This window comes from Aulonocara stuartgranti (assembly GCF_965226115.1).
Source record: "Aulonocara stuartgranti genome assembly, chromosome: 8".
Taxonomy (NCBI): Eukaryota; Metazoa; Chordata; class Actinopteri; order Cichliformes; family Cichlidae; genus Aulonocara; species Aulonocara stuartgranti.
In genome coordinates this window covers 23,260,042-23,277,000 of record NC_138959.1, presented here as the reverse complement: position 1 = coordinate 23,277,000, position 16,959 = coordinate 23,260,042, and the positions used below count along the sequence as shown (strand labels likewise).

At 39.8% G+C, this 16,959-nt stretch overlaps 1 protein-coding gene across 7 annotated transcripts in view; it reads left to right on the top strand.

The window, feature by feature from the left end:
• The window catches only part of uts2r (urotensin 2 receptor), an 82,288-nt gene that overhangs the window by 17,069 nt on the left and 48,260 nt on the right, over positions 1-16,959 (top strand). The gene's annotated exons all lie outside the window — the stretch shown is intronic.

Sequence of the window (16,959 nt, the reverse complement as noted above, 5' to 3'; positions counted from 1 at the left end):
CTAAGTAGAATAAAGCAAATCAATATTAAGCAATCGTTTTCCCAAAACGCTGACAGGTAATTGTTCACAATCATCTCAGTCATTATTGTTGGCTCACAGTCGGCGTGGGAAGGAAACTATTTATCAGTAGTACTGAGATTGTGGGTGTGTGGGTGTTGTCACAAAACTTTTCATAGGGACTGAAATGTACCAATAAACAATCTAAGAGCCAAATCAAAATTGCCAAACCAAACATCTTAAAAAAGTCGTCAACTAAATGGACCTGACAGGCGTCATGTCTGACTCACAGATATCATTAACATAACTGCTTTGTTTTACTGTTGTCGCAATGTGTGTATTGGACATTTTACTCTTCACTGATTGCATTGACAGAGCTCTGTATGCTGATGTGACATGCAGACTAGTATTCTTATTTCTTAGGCACGGAGATAACATCTTATACGGAAAAGTTAGAAAGCTGGTAAAACATCAGAAATCATGAATAATGAATTCTTAGTAAGTCCTAAGTTGTTATAGTTATTTGAAATCTACATGGACTAACAGGTTACAACTCACTCACACTAATATTTTGTCAGAAGCTGTGGTGAAAGATTCATATGCTCTTTCATAACATTTATCATGACTGTGCCTACGATGTCCAGTGCATTTAAATGTGATGTAAAGGGGCATGATCAGGTATCTGTATGTCATGAAATGGAAGAGAGGTCTGTTTCACTATAGCCTCACTGTGGGCTTTGACAAATGTCAATAATTTGATATAAAAGGCTGATGGAGTATTGTCGTCAACCTGCCGGGCAGGTGGTGCGATGACCCAAGCTTGTCCATGACGAAGGAGTTTCATTGATACCATTGGGCAGGGATGGCCAACTCCAGGCCTCCAGAGCCGGTGTCCTGCAGGATTTAAATGTGTCCTTGATCCATCAGAGCTGATTTAAATGGCTAAATTACCCCCTCAACATTTCTTGAAGTTCTCCAGATGCCTGGTAATGAACTAATCATTTGATTCTGGTGTGTTGACCCAGGGTGTTATCTAAAGCCTGCAGGACACCGGCTCTTGAGGCCTGGAGTTGGCCACCCCTGCCATAGGCATATCTACTAAAAATATCTGACAAATTTGAATCTCAGTGACCTTGACCTCAAGTTCAAGGGCAGAGGTAGATGGTATTTCTGAAATAGCGCTGTTGCTTTTTTTTTTTTTTTTTGATGGCCAGAGGGGCTGATGGCACGATATGGCAGCCTCGCTTCTGTCAGTCTGCCCCAGGGCAACTGTGGCTACAACTGTGGTTTGCCTGCACCAGTGTGTGAATGTGAGAGTGAATGAATAGTGGAATTGTAAAGCGCTTTGAGGGTCTCGAAAAGTGCTATATAAATGCAATCTATTAGTATTATTATAAATAAAATTGTTAGCAAAAGTCTACATAAGTCATAAATCGTGGAGTCACCCCTTATGATATAAAGTACCCTAACAGTAACTCTGGAGTACTTGAATATCCTATTTTTGACTTCTGAAAATTTTGGTTACAACTATTCATTACAGAGGAAGCTGGAGAAATGGCGACAGTGCAGCAGAGGGAAACAGAGGATGAACTCAGGGGAAGGGGGGCGCGAGGATTAGAAAAGGTGGAGGTGCCAGGACACACAAAGACCAGCTTGGCAATAAGAGCTTTGGAAGGATTGCTATGGGTGTAGCCAGCTGATGTACAATGCAAAACTTGCTGTTCTTTTACAGATTATGTTCTATAGAAATAACTGATTGCATTGCAGTTATAATGCAGATCATATCTAAGTCCAGACTGACACGACAGGATATCACAGCTGAGCAGCTCAGCTCAGCTTTTATCTTCATACATTTACTAATGAAACGAATCTCATTTATGTTTCACAATAACATCCCGATTCTTTCTTTCCACAAAATGACAAATAGCAGGAAAATCCAATATTTACGAGCAGCTAATATATTGGTAGGGCTTTACTTTTGATTACTTGGTGGTTTGTCAATGAGAGTAGCAGTGTGTCATATACTACCACTCAGAGGTGTGGACTCGAGTCACATGACTTGGACTCGAGTCAGACTCGAGTCATTAATTTTATGACTTTAGACTTGACTTGAAAAAATGTTCTAAGACTTGTGACTTGACTTGGACTTTTACACCAATGACTTGGGACTTGAATTGGACTTGAACCGGTTTATTTGAAAAGACTTGATATTTTACCCCAAATATAAAATTTAACATGCATATTATATGGAGATTGAAAATGTGACGTCATTCACGGGTAGAACCGCAAAGGATTCTGGGAACTCGTGGCAAGCGGTACTAGCGCACGCAGGCTTTCAATTAAAATCAGTTATACAGCGATAAAAAGAAACACAAAAATGTCAAGAAGCTGTTGTATTATTAACTGCAATAGCCGGTCGCATGACAGCCACGGGAAGCCGACGGGTAAAGAGATCGGTTGTTATCGGATTACGTCGTTGAAGAGAAATTGTTCATGTTTCCGAAGTAACAAAGACGCGACGGGTGGCCTGGATTGCAGCCATTCAAAGACCAAATATAACGTCCCAGAACACTCCAGCTCACAGGTTAGTCTGCTCCAAGCATTTACACGAAGGTCAGTGTCTTTTAGTACTTAATACGTCATTTTCATAACATAATTGGTGATATAGGTTACAAGCAAGTCTGGCGCTGAACAGAAATTGTCGCGCTATGCTCCTTTATTTATTGTGCATAAATAGTGAATTGTCCTGACACAATATTGCGTTTCGCTTCTGTTATTATGGTACATTGACAAAAACATATACTTTTATTCACAGGATAAAACAGCTTTTTTGTATCACTAATTGCCCAGTACGATTACAGCATACAGTATTATTGTCACTGCTACATTTCTGTGATGGGTACCAGAAATTATTTCCACTACTAATTAATTACCGTTGAGCTCAAAGGTTATATTAATAAACGGTTAAGGAATGTGTATTTATGACGACAATTTGTGAGACTGGTAAACTTATGATACGTACGATGGTCTTTCGTTCTACACGGTGCATTTCAAGGTCCTGTACCCATCTGTCGGTAAACTGTACCTGGGCTTGTTGCAGTGACCTGAAGTTACTAAACTTCATGAGTGTATGCACTCACTCCAAGAACCGTATAATTATAAATATGCATATAAATATGCTACGATGAGATAGCTGACTTCATCTAACTAGTAAATGTTGTCCAGGCTACGTTGGTGATACAGTTTTTTTTTTAATGTGTATGATATTTTTGTCATGCGATTTTAAAGCCGGTCCTACAAGCGCATCCAAGAATAACATGCAGCTTATCTCAGAACTGTCGGTGAAAATTATTCTTGGAGCTAGGTTTAATTGAGCTGCATTTTAAAGAGGTGCAATTTCACAATTTGTGTATATTTTCTAAGTTCACTATTTTGTCATGTGTTGAGAAAAACACAGATTTTAAAATTACATGGTCTAATATTTACATTTAGCATAACTGCAACATTATTTTTTCGTTTGTTTTTTTTAAAGACTCGAAAGGACTTGAAATTCAAAGTTTCAGACTTGTGACTTGACTCGGACTTTTACACCAGTGACTTGAGACTCGACTCTGACTTGCCTGACATTACTTGAGACTTGACTTGAGACTTGAGGATAAAGACTTGAGACTTACTTGAGACTTGCAAAACAATGACTTGGTCCCACCTCTGCTACCACTGTTGGATAACAATGTGCTGAGTGACGCCCACCACATATATGCATGCACATATTATTCTTCTCTAATGCCCTAACCACTACCATCAAAGTAAGGCTTTCATGTGTATACAGTTGTGGTTTACAGCCACTCATGGGCATGAATGTCATAGTAATTTGAGGGTTTTAAAGTTTTCTTTGAACTGTTCTTCTTCCAGGGTGTAATGATTGTACAGCAATCATCTTTAAGGATGTAAAAAAACAAGATTTGGGTGTACAAGTTTCCATTTATTTTGGATTTATGCTGGAACACCTAATGTAAATGACACGCATGGTAGTCTGGGCTGACTAGTGGTTAAAAGGAAATCATCTTATACTGTCTTATGGTCAATTGAAACTCTACTCATGATAAGAATATTTAGTCAGAATACTTGACAAACATGATTTGAAACAGAAATAGGTTTACATTGCTAAAAGTATAACAAAACAAAACAAAAACAGTACAATTGTCCATGCGTTGCCCTATACTACTGTAGGACCAAAAAATACAGAAAAATATGGGTATGCTGTATTGTACACACAAGCCTACAGTAAACACGCATGCTAGTAAATACTAGCTAAGATGCTAAGTTAGAATTTAGCACTAGCTAATGCTAAACTGGCAGATAATTAAAGTTCTCATTTTCTAAACAGTCTATAACATATAATCGTCTGTGTGTTGCCGTATACTACTATAGGGTACCAGTCAGAGAAAATATAGATATATTATTGATTTTACACTTGATAACCATTGTTTTGCTAACAAAAACAAAAGCCTAGACAAATACACAAGCTAACATAAACCTAACTAAGCTAGGTTAGCATTAAGCATTACTGGCTAATTCTAACCTGGCACATGCTTAAAGTTTTTTCTTTTCTAAACAGTCTATTACTTGTGTTATATACAGAAAATACATGTGTGTCTTAAGGTGGCTGCTAAGCGCTGGCCCTCTCAGAGGCAATCACAACATCCCCTGACACTTTTTAATTTAATTCAGCAAAATATATTAAATTGCTGTTTTAAGTATGAACTTTTAATTATAATGCCATTTGAACAGCTTACATTCCCTGAAGAAACACAGGGGGGTTTAAAAGCTATCATAAACTTTGCCAAGGGGGGAAAAAGGCACTTGGACCCCTATCACCAAGTGGATTGACTTTATATCATGTTATTGTAGATTGGAATTAAATGTGGATGTGCCAGGATTCTTTGACTGTCAAACAGCAATATACTTTGCGCAACTCTCACAAAGAAAAAAAAAATGTTTCAGGATAGATACGTAGCTGTCAAAGAAAAAAATATTTAATTTATCTCAATCATTCAACTATTGCATAGTGGCATCTTCCCCTCCCTACACCCAAAGGCTGCTTCACACTCCTGACTAATGAAAAGTGCTGCATGTTTCCAGCTGAAGGCTGGCCCAGTGAGACTTAAACACCTTCTGAGAGACAAATTTGTAACAAATGAGCTCATTGCGTCTGTTAATTTTTTTTTTAAACTTGTAACTTTACTTTTTATTAGTGTCCACATACGTCTTTGGTTGGCCAAAGCAACTTTTTGTAAAATGGCCCCTTGACATTGCGCAAGTGCTACCTGACGTTTTTGTACTAAATGTGAAGGTAATGGATAATTTTTTCCCTCCATTAAAGGTTGTACATGGTGACAGCTGCCTGGCAGGCTGTGTCAAAGTGCTCTAACTCCTAATGCGTCCTCGTAGAAGCATGTTTATTGCAGCTTAGGCCAGAAATAGGTGGAAACTGGGATTTTTATGCACTTAGTGTGGAAAATGTATCCCGTAGGGTTTTGTTGTTAAACAGGGCAATGGTTTAACAGTCAGTGCATGACCATATGGAACCTCGTCCTTGACAAACTGAATTCTTCTATATTTGTACTGTAAAAGATGAATGGCTATAAAGAAAAAGAAACGGTAGTCTCTTCTTTTTTATATACATATATACAACAACATTATACATTCACATATTTTGTGTGTACATCATATGATTTTGAACAGCAGCTTTGTGTAGCATGCTCTAAAAATACAGTAAAATGTCATTATTGCAGTGGCAGGTCTAAATGCTTGCCCTTTTCCTTCCAGATAAGCAGAGGAAATTAGTCAGCAAGGGATGTGGGAATATGCATGAATGATTTTGCAGTAATGATTGTCGGTGCTTGAACATAAAAAGTGAATAATTCATACACAAAAACAGACAATTGCCTCCAATAAATTATTCATTACTTTTAAAGCACTGTCTTTCAGTGATTTTATATGTTCATTTTGGTCCCAGGAAAAGCCTGTGAGTTATTTAGGGGGAAAAAATAAGGCAAAGGAAAACAAATAAAGCAAAGGGAAAAGAGAGACTCCTGGATTAAAGTTGCAATTGTTGATAAAATCTCATTCAGGGCTCCTACCATTCTGTAAATGGAAATTCAGGTCTGCGTGAGAGCCTGCCACTTTGATCTCATCTGAAACATTGCATCATTATGTAATAAAGTTTCATGAGTATGCTTTTATGCTTTCTGTGGCAATTATCTTCAGTTAGAGACGTCATTTAATATATCTCAACACATTTTTGCTGGATTATTGTGAAGCTTTAATAGTTCACTGACAATGGCGAATCATATTATATTGTAAGTAAGCTCAGATCAGATTCTGTAGTTAATTATTCAAATATCTGTCTTTGCACAAAATGTTGAGTCTCAGAACAACACAGCTAATACATATTTTATTCTCCCAAAGTTTTTGCCCTGTGGTTTCAGGCACTTTCAGCTTTAAATATTGTGCACCAAACTATTTAACTACCATTAGTTTATGTGCAACTTTTGCACATTACAATAAAATAATCATTTTTGAGAACTCTTCTTAACGTCAGAGTCCAATTTACTTTAACGTGCGCACTTATTGAAAAAGTACGATTTAGCGTTTTCTCTTATATTTGCCATAGTCAGAACTGTCAATTTCACTCATTCACAAATTAAAAATCAGTGTAGAACACCAGATGTTCTTTCTTATTCAACTGTGTCATGTTAGTCGTAGCTAACGTAGCTTTAAGCTACATGCCTAAAACAAACTTGTAGTAGCTTCTGGGAAGTGCCTTAAACCTGAGTTCTACCTCAACATCTCGAGCTGGCAATAGCTGTGGTTGCAAAAACACTTCTGGTCATTAGAAGTCCATCCATCCATTTTTATTCCGCTTGTCCGGAGCCGGGTCACGGGGGCAGCAGTCCCAAGCAGAGAAGCCCACACCTCCCTCTCCCCAGCCACCTCCTCCAGCTTGTCCCAGGCCAGCCGAGAGATAATCTTTCTAGCATGTCCTGGGTCTGCCCAGGTGCCTCATCTCGGTAGGACAATCCAAGAACACCTCACTCAGGAGGCGTCAAGTCATTAGAAGTCTACGAAAAAAACCTTTCTGCTTTGATCTATGTAAATATTTTACTATTACAGGATCAGTTCCTCATTTCAGGTCATGCTGAATAAGAAATTGTGGCTAATGACTTGTGACAGACAAGTCACTGGCATTGCTAGTTGGTGTTATTGTCAGACTCGCCTTCTCTGCATCCATTTGTTTTGTAAACCAAAATAGCAGCGAAAACGCTAGAGACATGAAGAACTACACAAACCACCAATGACGTCGCGATAGTCACGTCCATCTTTGATGCTGTCTAAGGACGGAAGCAGGCACGAGGAGTCGGCTAAACAAATCCTGAAAGCTAGTTTTGTTCTAAGTTGGAATTCATTTAGAAACATGTCTTCAACCTCAGTGATGCTTAATGAGTGAACATTCTGATTCCATTGTACTTGATGCAACTTTTTTCATATGGGCATTAGAACTATTTACCGTAATTGTCGGGCTATAAGCCGCTACTTTTTGCACAAGCTTTGAACCCTGCGGCTTTTAGTCAGGTGCGGCTTTTCTATGGATTGTCCATGATTTTTGTCATATCGTAAGACGATTTGTTTTGTTTGTTCCGCTGTTGTACGGCACTACGTTGCCTGGTGGAAGGATCGGGGTTCAAGAGTGGTATGTTAGTCACATGTCCGTCCGCCAGGCAACGTAGTGCCGTACGAAGTAGCGCGAAAAACAAACTTCAAAGTAGCACTACGCGTTCAGCTGGAGGCGTGGATGATGAGCGGCGATAAACTTGCGAAAAGCAAGTTATGCCCAACTCCACTGGTGGATTCTGACAGCGTGGAAAAGTGTGAAAACATCCACGATCACCAACGGATTTTGAAGGGCTGGACTGCTGCATGATGGAGAGGAGGACACCGCCACGGGTGTTCAACTCTGACACTGACAACGAGGATTTCTTTGGTTTTGAAAGTGACAACGAAGGAGAGAAGCGGAGAGTGGATGACGAAGCCATCCTGAGCCTGTTTGTATCCGACACTGGAGGAGAGGACTTTGGTGGTTTTAGTGCGCAGGAAGAAGAGAAAGATGGTGGTGAATGACTGACTTTTCTTCTTGTTAAAGCCGTGTCACTGCACCTGAGCCTAAAAGGTAGTCCGAATCTATTTTTCTGGTGTGCTATAGGTTACTGTTATGTACTACATGTGCAAATATGTACCCATAACTTGTTTTTCAAAATATTAATAAAAGTGATGTGTCTCCAAACAGCCATCTCTTTCCTGACAATTCCCTTTGTGCATATTCTCTTACATATGATAAGTCAACATTGAAACACCTGCGGCTTTTAGTCAGGTGCGGCTAATGTATGTACAAAACAGGATTTTCCCCTGATTTTAGCTTGTGCGGCTAATATTCAGGTGCGCTTTGTAGTCCGGGAAATACGGTAGACATCTTTAAACTGACACGTTCTCTGGCTTATAAACTAGAGTACTGGTTATTTGGTTTAATGCTAACAAACTAAACTAAACTAAAAATATGGTGAACATTATTTTGGAAAGAGCTGCTATTTTCTCATTTTAGTGATACACATGATACCTGAGTTATGAATCTAAACAGAAGACTTTCTTTCTCATGTATCTTTGCTAACCATATGATTACCACAGCTTTGTAAGGGCCAAAGTCCAACTTGTATGACCAGTTTCAAAGTTGTTTATGCATATATGTTTGGTTGCTATGCTTGTTATTTCAATAAATGATCAAAGCTATAAAATATGTCTAGTAGGTCTTACATGTTCACAGCCTCTATAGCCTATACAGCCATGCACACATTTTTTCCAGATGAACTGGAAGATCAAACAGGAGGATCCTTGACTGCTAGAGCGCTGCATAATCATTCCCTGTCAGACCAGACATGTTCCAACTTTAATTATAATTACTTTAATCCCATGTCCAAAGCCGGGCACATCAACACCACTTAAAAGATATCCCCATCTCTCACAGGCTGCAGCAGACAATGTTATAGAGTTATTGATAGGCCACTCATTAACTCGGTTATCATCTTATAGCCCCTTTCCCATAACGCTTTAATTTCAGCTGCCAAATGAAAATGCATTTGGACTTGGTCATGGCTTGGTTGAATCAAGCAGAGGTCACTCCAGAAATGCAGATGCTAATTCTCTTCCTTCCTTTCATGACACTAAAAGGTTTATTGATCGCCCAGTCATTTATCTGAAAGCTGATTACATTGACTTGGCTCAACCTGGGAATTGGAAATGGGAATTGCTATTCTCTGGTCGCAGGTGATAGGAAACTTTGAGTGTAATAGCTAAAGACTGTGTTGTCAAAGAAAGTCTCTGGTGTGATCAATAAGCACCCTGACTCTCCCGCTTCTGTTGTTCAACAAGATTATACAGTATAGAGACGTGGATTGATTGAGTGCCTCCCTTATCTTACCAGGGTTCATGTTAATGGTCCAGCGCTCTTTTAGAAAGGTCATAAGCTGATGAAACATTGGCTCCACAGATGATTCGGGTCACACTCACAGAATTTTCAGCACCTAAAGAGCTCATGTTATATTTATTTTTTCTGTCCCAGATTCCAGTCAGACACTTTGAATGGACTGGGAATTACACGAGTTTAGCAAAGTAAGTGCACAGGAATTGATAAGAAACTTAGCAGTTTTGCTGAGGGTTGTCTTCTCATATGGTTTACTCAGTATATGTGTGATTTTTACACATTCAGTTTCCAATGAAAACATTTCAGCCCATTTCAGATCCTGCAAAAGGAGTTAGTCTAAATGGGCACAGTAAAAAAAAGAAGAGAGAACCTGTTTATTAGGCCTCAAACTTGATTATTTACAGTGATGGAAATTTTTATTTCTTGCAACATTGATAATAAGACAATTACAAGATTTATGGCCAGATTTACTGAGCAGGGTGTTTTTTTAAGGCTTCAGTCAGAAAAGCCATAGCTGTGAGTAAAAGGTCCTGCGATGATGATTCTCTCTAAATTCACGAACAGAGAGCTGTAGTCATTTCCTTTTCAAAATGACCATCATAGACCTAATTAGGGTTGTAAATGAGCTGACGTATGAGTAATCTACAAATGACACAGTTACAGCTTGTTACTTGCAATGTGTGAAACATAATATAGGTTTTACGATGTTTGTGAGTGTCTCTCAGGAAACTGCATGGCAGTACTGACCAAGAAGAGAAAGCAAAAGGAAGGTTCTCTGTGGGAGAGTTTGAAGTTTTTGTGGACAAAATGTAATCAATTTAATTTAACCAAATCAACCTTTGACATACTCAAAAAAATGAATTTTGTTGACAATAAAGTCTGTGCTCATTCTCCATTTATGGTTGGTGGCCTGTTGTTTTCTTTTTTTCCTTTTCTTTTTTCTTTTAGTAACCAGCAGTTTGTTGGAAACACTGTTTGCTGCCTTTGGTATTTAAATGCAGAAATCTGTGGGAAATCTTATACTGTTCAGCTGAAGCTTTGATATATTTCATATAAGTTAACTCATTTGGTAAATTGATTGATTCTTATACACCGCTTTTCTACTCTCCTGGAGCACTCAAAGCACTTCATGCAACATGAACTTTCTTCTATGCTTTTAAGTGCTTACTAACTAACATTCACCACCATTCTTTCTCCAATAGATGCATTAGAGAGCAACTTAAGGTTTATATCTTGCCCAAGGGTATTTGCAGAATAGCCAGGGATTAACCCACCAACCTTCTGATCAGTAGATGACCTGCTCTACCTCCTGAGCTACAGCCAGGAGACTCTTTGGCTGCAAGCTGCCCCCACTTGTGACCTGGAAGTCCAATACAATGGCAAAATCCACATTATTTGCAAAAAGCAGAGGTGCAATAATAACTGAGCCTCAACTATGGTTGTACAGGGACTTAATGGCCCAAAATTATGGACCATATGGACATTTTATGGACATAAAACATATGTAGACTGATTGGAACGAAAGTTCTTGTTGGTCCAGTGCGATGTTCATTAAGACTCAAGTGTTTTGTCTTCAATGGACAAATAGGAAAATCAGCCGTGGCTGAGTATCTACTGAACTGTTAAAAGAAAAAAAATCAAGATGTCAGCTGTAATGCTTTAGTATCTAGGTAAGGCTAAAGTTGCACCATGGTTCTTGGATCTAAATCGTAACATCAACATCAGAATCAGAATACTTTATTGATCCCTGGGGGAAATTATTTTTTGTTACAGTGCTCCATTATAAACAAACATTAACAAGACAGACAATACACTAACTAAGAATAGTACAATATATATATATATATATATATATATATATATATATATATATATATATATATATATATATATATATATATATTAATAAGTGACTTTTTTATATATATATATATATATATATATATATATATATATATATATATATATATATATATATATATATATATAAAAGTCACTTATTAATAAATAGCTGAAAAAGAAACATGTGTAGCTGTAGCAGTAAACAGTGTGTTAAGTGGATGCGTTGTACAGAGAGATGGCCACAGGCAGGAATGATTTCCTGTGTCGTTCAGTGGTGCTTCCGGTAATCTCAGTCTTTCACTGAACGTGCTCCTGTGACTGACCAGCATGTCATGGAGTGGGTGGGACAATATCCACCTCTCCGACACCACCTTAAGGGAGTCCAGCTCCATCCCCACAACATTACTGGCCTTAGGGATCAGTTTATCGAGTCTGTTGGCATCTGCGACCCTCAGCCTGCTCCCCCAGCATGCAACAGCATAGAGGATCGCACTGGCCACAACAGACTCGTAGAAAATCCTGAGCATTTTCTGGCAGATGTTGAAGGACCTCAGTCGCCTCAAAAAAATAGAGACGACTCTGGCCCTTTCTGTAAAGTGCTGTGGTGTTTTTAGCCCAGTCCAGTGTATTGTCAATGTGAACTCCAAGGTATTTATAGTCCTCCACAATGTCAACACTGACCCCCTGGATTGAAACAGGGGTCAAGTGTTTCCTGGTCTTCATGAAGTCCACTATCAAGGAGGAACATGTTCTCATATTCATAGTGGCAATGCAAGGTCAGGCTGCTGGTAATGTCATCAATATTAGAGGTACTAGAACAATAAAAAATCAGGGGAAGCAGGTGTTGCTGAAGTCAGTAAGATTAATTTTCTGGAAACCTTTAAAAACCTGAACAAATCGGGACTACTTTAGTCAAAAGACATTTTCTAACTGCAGTAATTTTTTTTGGCATTGCGGACACTGATTACATCATGAACAGCATAAAAGGTGGAGCTAAGGAGGAAGTTGCAACGCATAGCTATCGTGGACAGGCTAAACCAGCTCAAACAATGTGCCAGTGATCGTGTTGGGGTTACTGCTGAGAGCAACTCATCTGCCTGAATGTTGGATGAGCCACAGAGACAGGCTCTTCCTTCTGCCTCAGCCTTTTTTTTCTCGCTCCGCTTCATGTTGATTGGGATCCTTAATTAAAGGTTTATTTGTAAAAGTTAGGAGACTTGCATTGCTTTCTCTATTAAACACAGTTTTGCCAGAGGCGTGTTCACCATGAAGGTGTCAAGTATCTTTTTAATAGAAAATTATTTAAGAGTCAAAGAATAAACAAAGTAAAAAACTCACATCAAAACAGCTCACATTAAGAATTAATGAGAACTGTGATAGCTGTTATTGTACTTTTCTCTTTGCCCAAATCCAATGAATTTGCATTTATATGAATTACATAACCAATATACAGTTTTGATTACTTTGTCTTTGTGGTAATCTAGCCTAGGGAATTTGGTGATGTTCTGTACATTATCAGGAGTGTGATGACATTTGGGTTAGGAAGATGAAGAGGCTATGGATTTGGGGTTGTGTAAAAAGTGTGTGACTGACCCAGGACAGCTGTATGTGTTTATAGTCCACAGGCTGCACACGTGCTTGTAAATACTTATCCTCTGACCCTGGACAAAAGTGTCTGGCATCTGCACACAATTTGGCATCCTCGAGCAGTGGCCAATAAATTTCACATTCAACAACAAGGCATTAAAAATAAGCCCTGCTCTAGTTTCTGTGAATCCACGTCTAATGTACTGAACACCTCCAAATACTGCAGCTAGCTTTTGTTTCCCTATTCAACTCCTTCTGTTTCCGTTTGCATCCCCTAGCTCCTCTATAGGGAAGCGTGTGAGAAGAACTGTGTGATACAGTTCAGTGGAAGTTGCTGAGCCATGAAGATTCTCTCCACATTGGCATCAGTCAGTATGAAGTATTACTGCATCTCATAGTAGTAGTAAATGGACCTGCAGAGACATCAGTTTTTGTGTTCAGGCTGACATCATTGGATGGATGCTGACCTTGAAAAATGAGCAATAGTATTTTTAAAGGTGCTGAAATTGATTGATTGCATAGAAGTCGTGTCCCCAGGCAGTAGATATTCATAGCATTCTGGCATTCAACTCAGTGACCAAACAGAAACTTTACAGTGTGTCCAGGGAATATACACAGCGCTTAACTTGTTCCACATTTTGTCATGTTACAGCATTATTACAAAATAGATAGTTTATTGAAAGTCTTTCAAATTCCAAATTTATTAGAAATAAAAAACAAAACAAAAAAAATAACATGTACATAAGTATTCGCAACTTATCAATTTGAGCAGTCGAGTTAGAAGGCCCTTAGTCAGTCAGGTGACCAAGAACCCGATGGCCACTCTGGAAGAGCTCCAATGACAACCACTTCTGCAGCACCCCATCTATATGGCCTGTACGGTAGAGGGGCCAGGCAGAAGCCACTCCTCAGTAAAATGCACATGACAGCCCCCCTGGAGTTTGCCAAAAGGCATCTGAAGGAATCTCAGATCATAAGAAATAAAATTCTCTGGTCTGATGAAGCTAATATTAAACTCTTTGGCCTGGATGCAGAGGGTCATGGTTGAAGGGAACCAGGCACCGGTCATCACCTGACCAGTACATTCCCTGCAGTGAACCATTCTGGTGGCAGCATCATACTGTGGGGATGGTTTTTGGGTGAATAAAGCAATGTACAGCAATGCTCAGAGCACTCTGGACCTCGGACTGGGCAAAGGCTCATCTTCCACCAGGACAATGACCTTAAGCACACAGCCAAGTTAATAAAGGATTGGCCACAGAGTGGACCACTCTGTGAATGTCTATTACCTGACCAAACATCTCTGGAGAGGTCTGAAAATAGCTGTGTACTAACTATTCCAACTATAACATGCTGGAGCTTGAGAGGTTTTGCAAAAAAGAGTGTGAAAGACTGCCTAAAAATAGATGTACCGAGCTTGTAGAGTCATACTCAAAAACATTTAAGGCTGCAACTGCAGCCAAAGGTGGTTCAACAAAGGACTGAATAACAGCGGTGAATACTTATGTACATGTTTTTGTTGTTGTTTTTTTGTTTTATTAAATTTGCAAGAAATTTGAGCAAACTTTTCTGACTTTATCATTACGGGTTATTTTGTGTAGAATTTTGTAGTGACAATGAACTGAATGTGTTTTGGCATAAGGTTGTAACATGACAAGGTGTGGAACAACTGAACTGCTGTGAATGCTTTCCAGATGTGCAGTGATATTCACTATTACTCCAGAACCACCATCAGGATTGCGGTGTCTACTTTACATTCACACGCTATATCCACACGGAACAACTGGGATTAAAGAGCTTAACAGTTAACTAGACAGATTAACATTTTGGGAATCATTTGATTTCTGGCTAATAGTTGCATAGGCCAGGATCAGTGTTTGTCCTTGCACTGCCAAATTGAAAACCAGTCTAAAGAGACTTCAAAGCGATGCTATAAAAACATATACCAGTATAAATGGAGGCTAAAACATGCAGGTTTGACTGGTCATCACTGCTTCTGTTACCTGTGGAGTATCAGGCTTTGGTTGGCTTATATTCAACTTTAACATCACTCTGGGATCTAGCAGTGGGTTAATATGCTGTTTGTGCAGATAAATGCAAAGAGTCACTGTTCTGTGTTGCTTTTGTCGTTGATGAAGTTTGTACTTTATCACTGCACTCTTGACTTTTTCTGGAAAACACTGAAGCGAAATCAGTTGATTGTAGCACCAATAAGTGCCTTGAGGCAACTGTTGTGATTTGGCACTATATAAATAAAACTGATTCAGCTGAATTGAATTGAATAGCACAAGTGCACAGGTAGAAAAACACACTGTTAGAAACACACTGTTAGAAACACTCTACACCTACGACTGCACAGCCACTAACAACTCCAACATCATTGTGAAGTTTGCGGACGACACTACAGTGGTGGGTCTTATCACCAATGGTGATGAGACGGCTTACAGGGAGGAGGTCAGCGCCCTGACCCACTGGTGTCAAGACAACCATCTCACCCTCAACGTCGCAAAGACAAAGGAGTTGATAGTGGACTTCCGGAGGTGCAGAGAAGTACACACCCCCATCACCATCAACGGCGCTGCTGTGGAGAGAGTGAGCAGCTTCCGCTTCCTTGGGGTACATCTGGCTGAGGATCTTACGTGGTCAGTACACACAAACAAAACAGTGAAGAAGGCGCAGCAGCGCCTCTTCTTTCTCAGGAGACTGAAAAGATTCGGCATGAGCCCCCGCATCCTCAGGACCTTCTATCGCTGTGCCATTGAGAGCATCCTCACTGGATGCATCACCACCTGGTACGGCAACAGCACCGCTTACAATCGCAAAGCTCTCCAGAGAGTAGTGCGGTGCTCTGAACGGATAATTGGAGGTGAGCTTCCCTCCCTCCAGGACATCTACAGGAAGCGGTGCCTGAGGAAAGCAGGGAGGATCATCAAGGACTCCAGTCATCCCAGCCATAAACTGTTCAGACTACTTCCCTCAGGAAGGAGGTTCTGCAGCATCCGGTCCCGTACCAGCAGACTGAGAGACAGCTTTTTCCACCAGGCCATCAGACTGCTGAACACTTCATAGACACCTCAGCTTCACTACTGGAACTTCAACATTATGCACTCCATACTGTGTATACTAAATATGTTTTTCTGCGTGTGTGTGTGTGTGTGTATACATATTTTACAAATTAAATAGAGTAAACAATAAAATAAAATATATAAAAATATACAGAGTTGAGACATGTGCAAAACAGTGGCATTACTCGTAACAGCACAAGCTGCAAAGTCAGAAAAACCCTGTTCACACTCATGGGACTCATTCAGAACTCTAGATTTAACAGGTAAAGAATTGTCAGCCCAGACTCGATTTCCAGCCAAATCATTCCCCAAAATCACATGTACGCCCTCAAGTGGCAAAGCAGGACGAACACCAAGGCAGATATCATCATCCACAAAACTGCATGACAGCCTGACTTTATGCAATGGGGCACAGATAGTGGTTAAACCCATGCCTTGAACAAGCACACACTCACCAGTATCAGTAACCTGTGAAAATGGCAACACGGAGGCTAAGATAAAAGAATCCTTCGCTCCTGTGTCACGCAAAATCTTTACAGGAACTTTATGAACATCACCCGGGAGTGATACAAACCCATCTGACACAAAATCCTCAAACCCCGAATAGCTCTCCGAGTCAGACTTAGTCGAAACTGGCGTCTCCCGAGAGACTACTGAAATTTCCCGTGCAGGAATGGTAAGAGCCGCAGGCTTAACCTGTTTACCTGTACGTGCCAACTTGCTTTTCAACAAGGGACATTCTGCTTTCCAGTGTCCATCGCCATGGCAGTAGTTGCATGCTTGACCAAACTTACTGGGCTTCACACCACCAATGGCCTTCGCAGGGTCCGATGCCATAAACTTAGTTTGACAAAAAGCTCTAGCGGGAGCACCAACTGGAAAACAGTTTCTACCAACCTGCCCCTTATGTGCCAAGATATATTCATCTGCCAA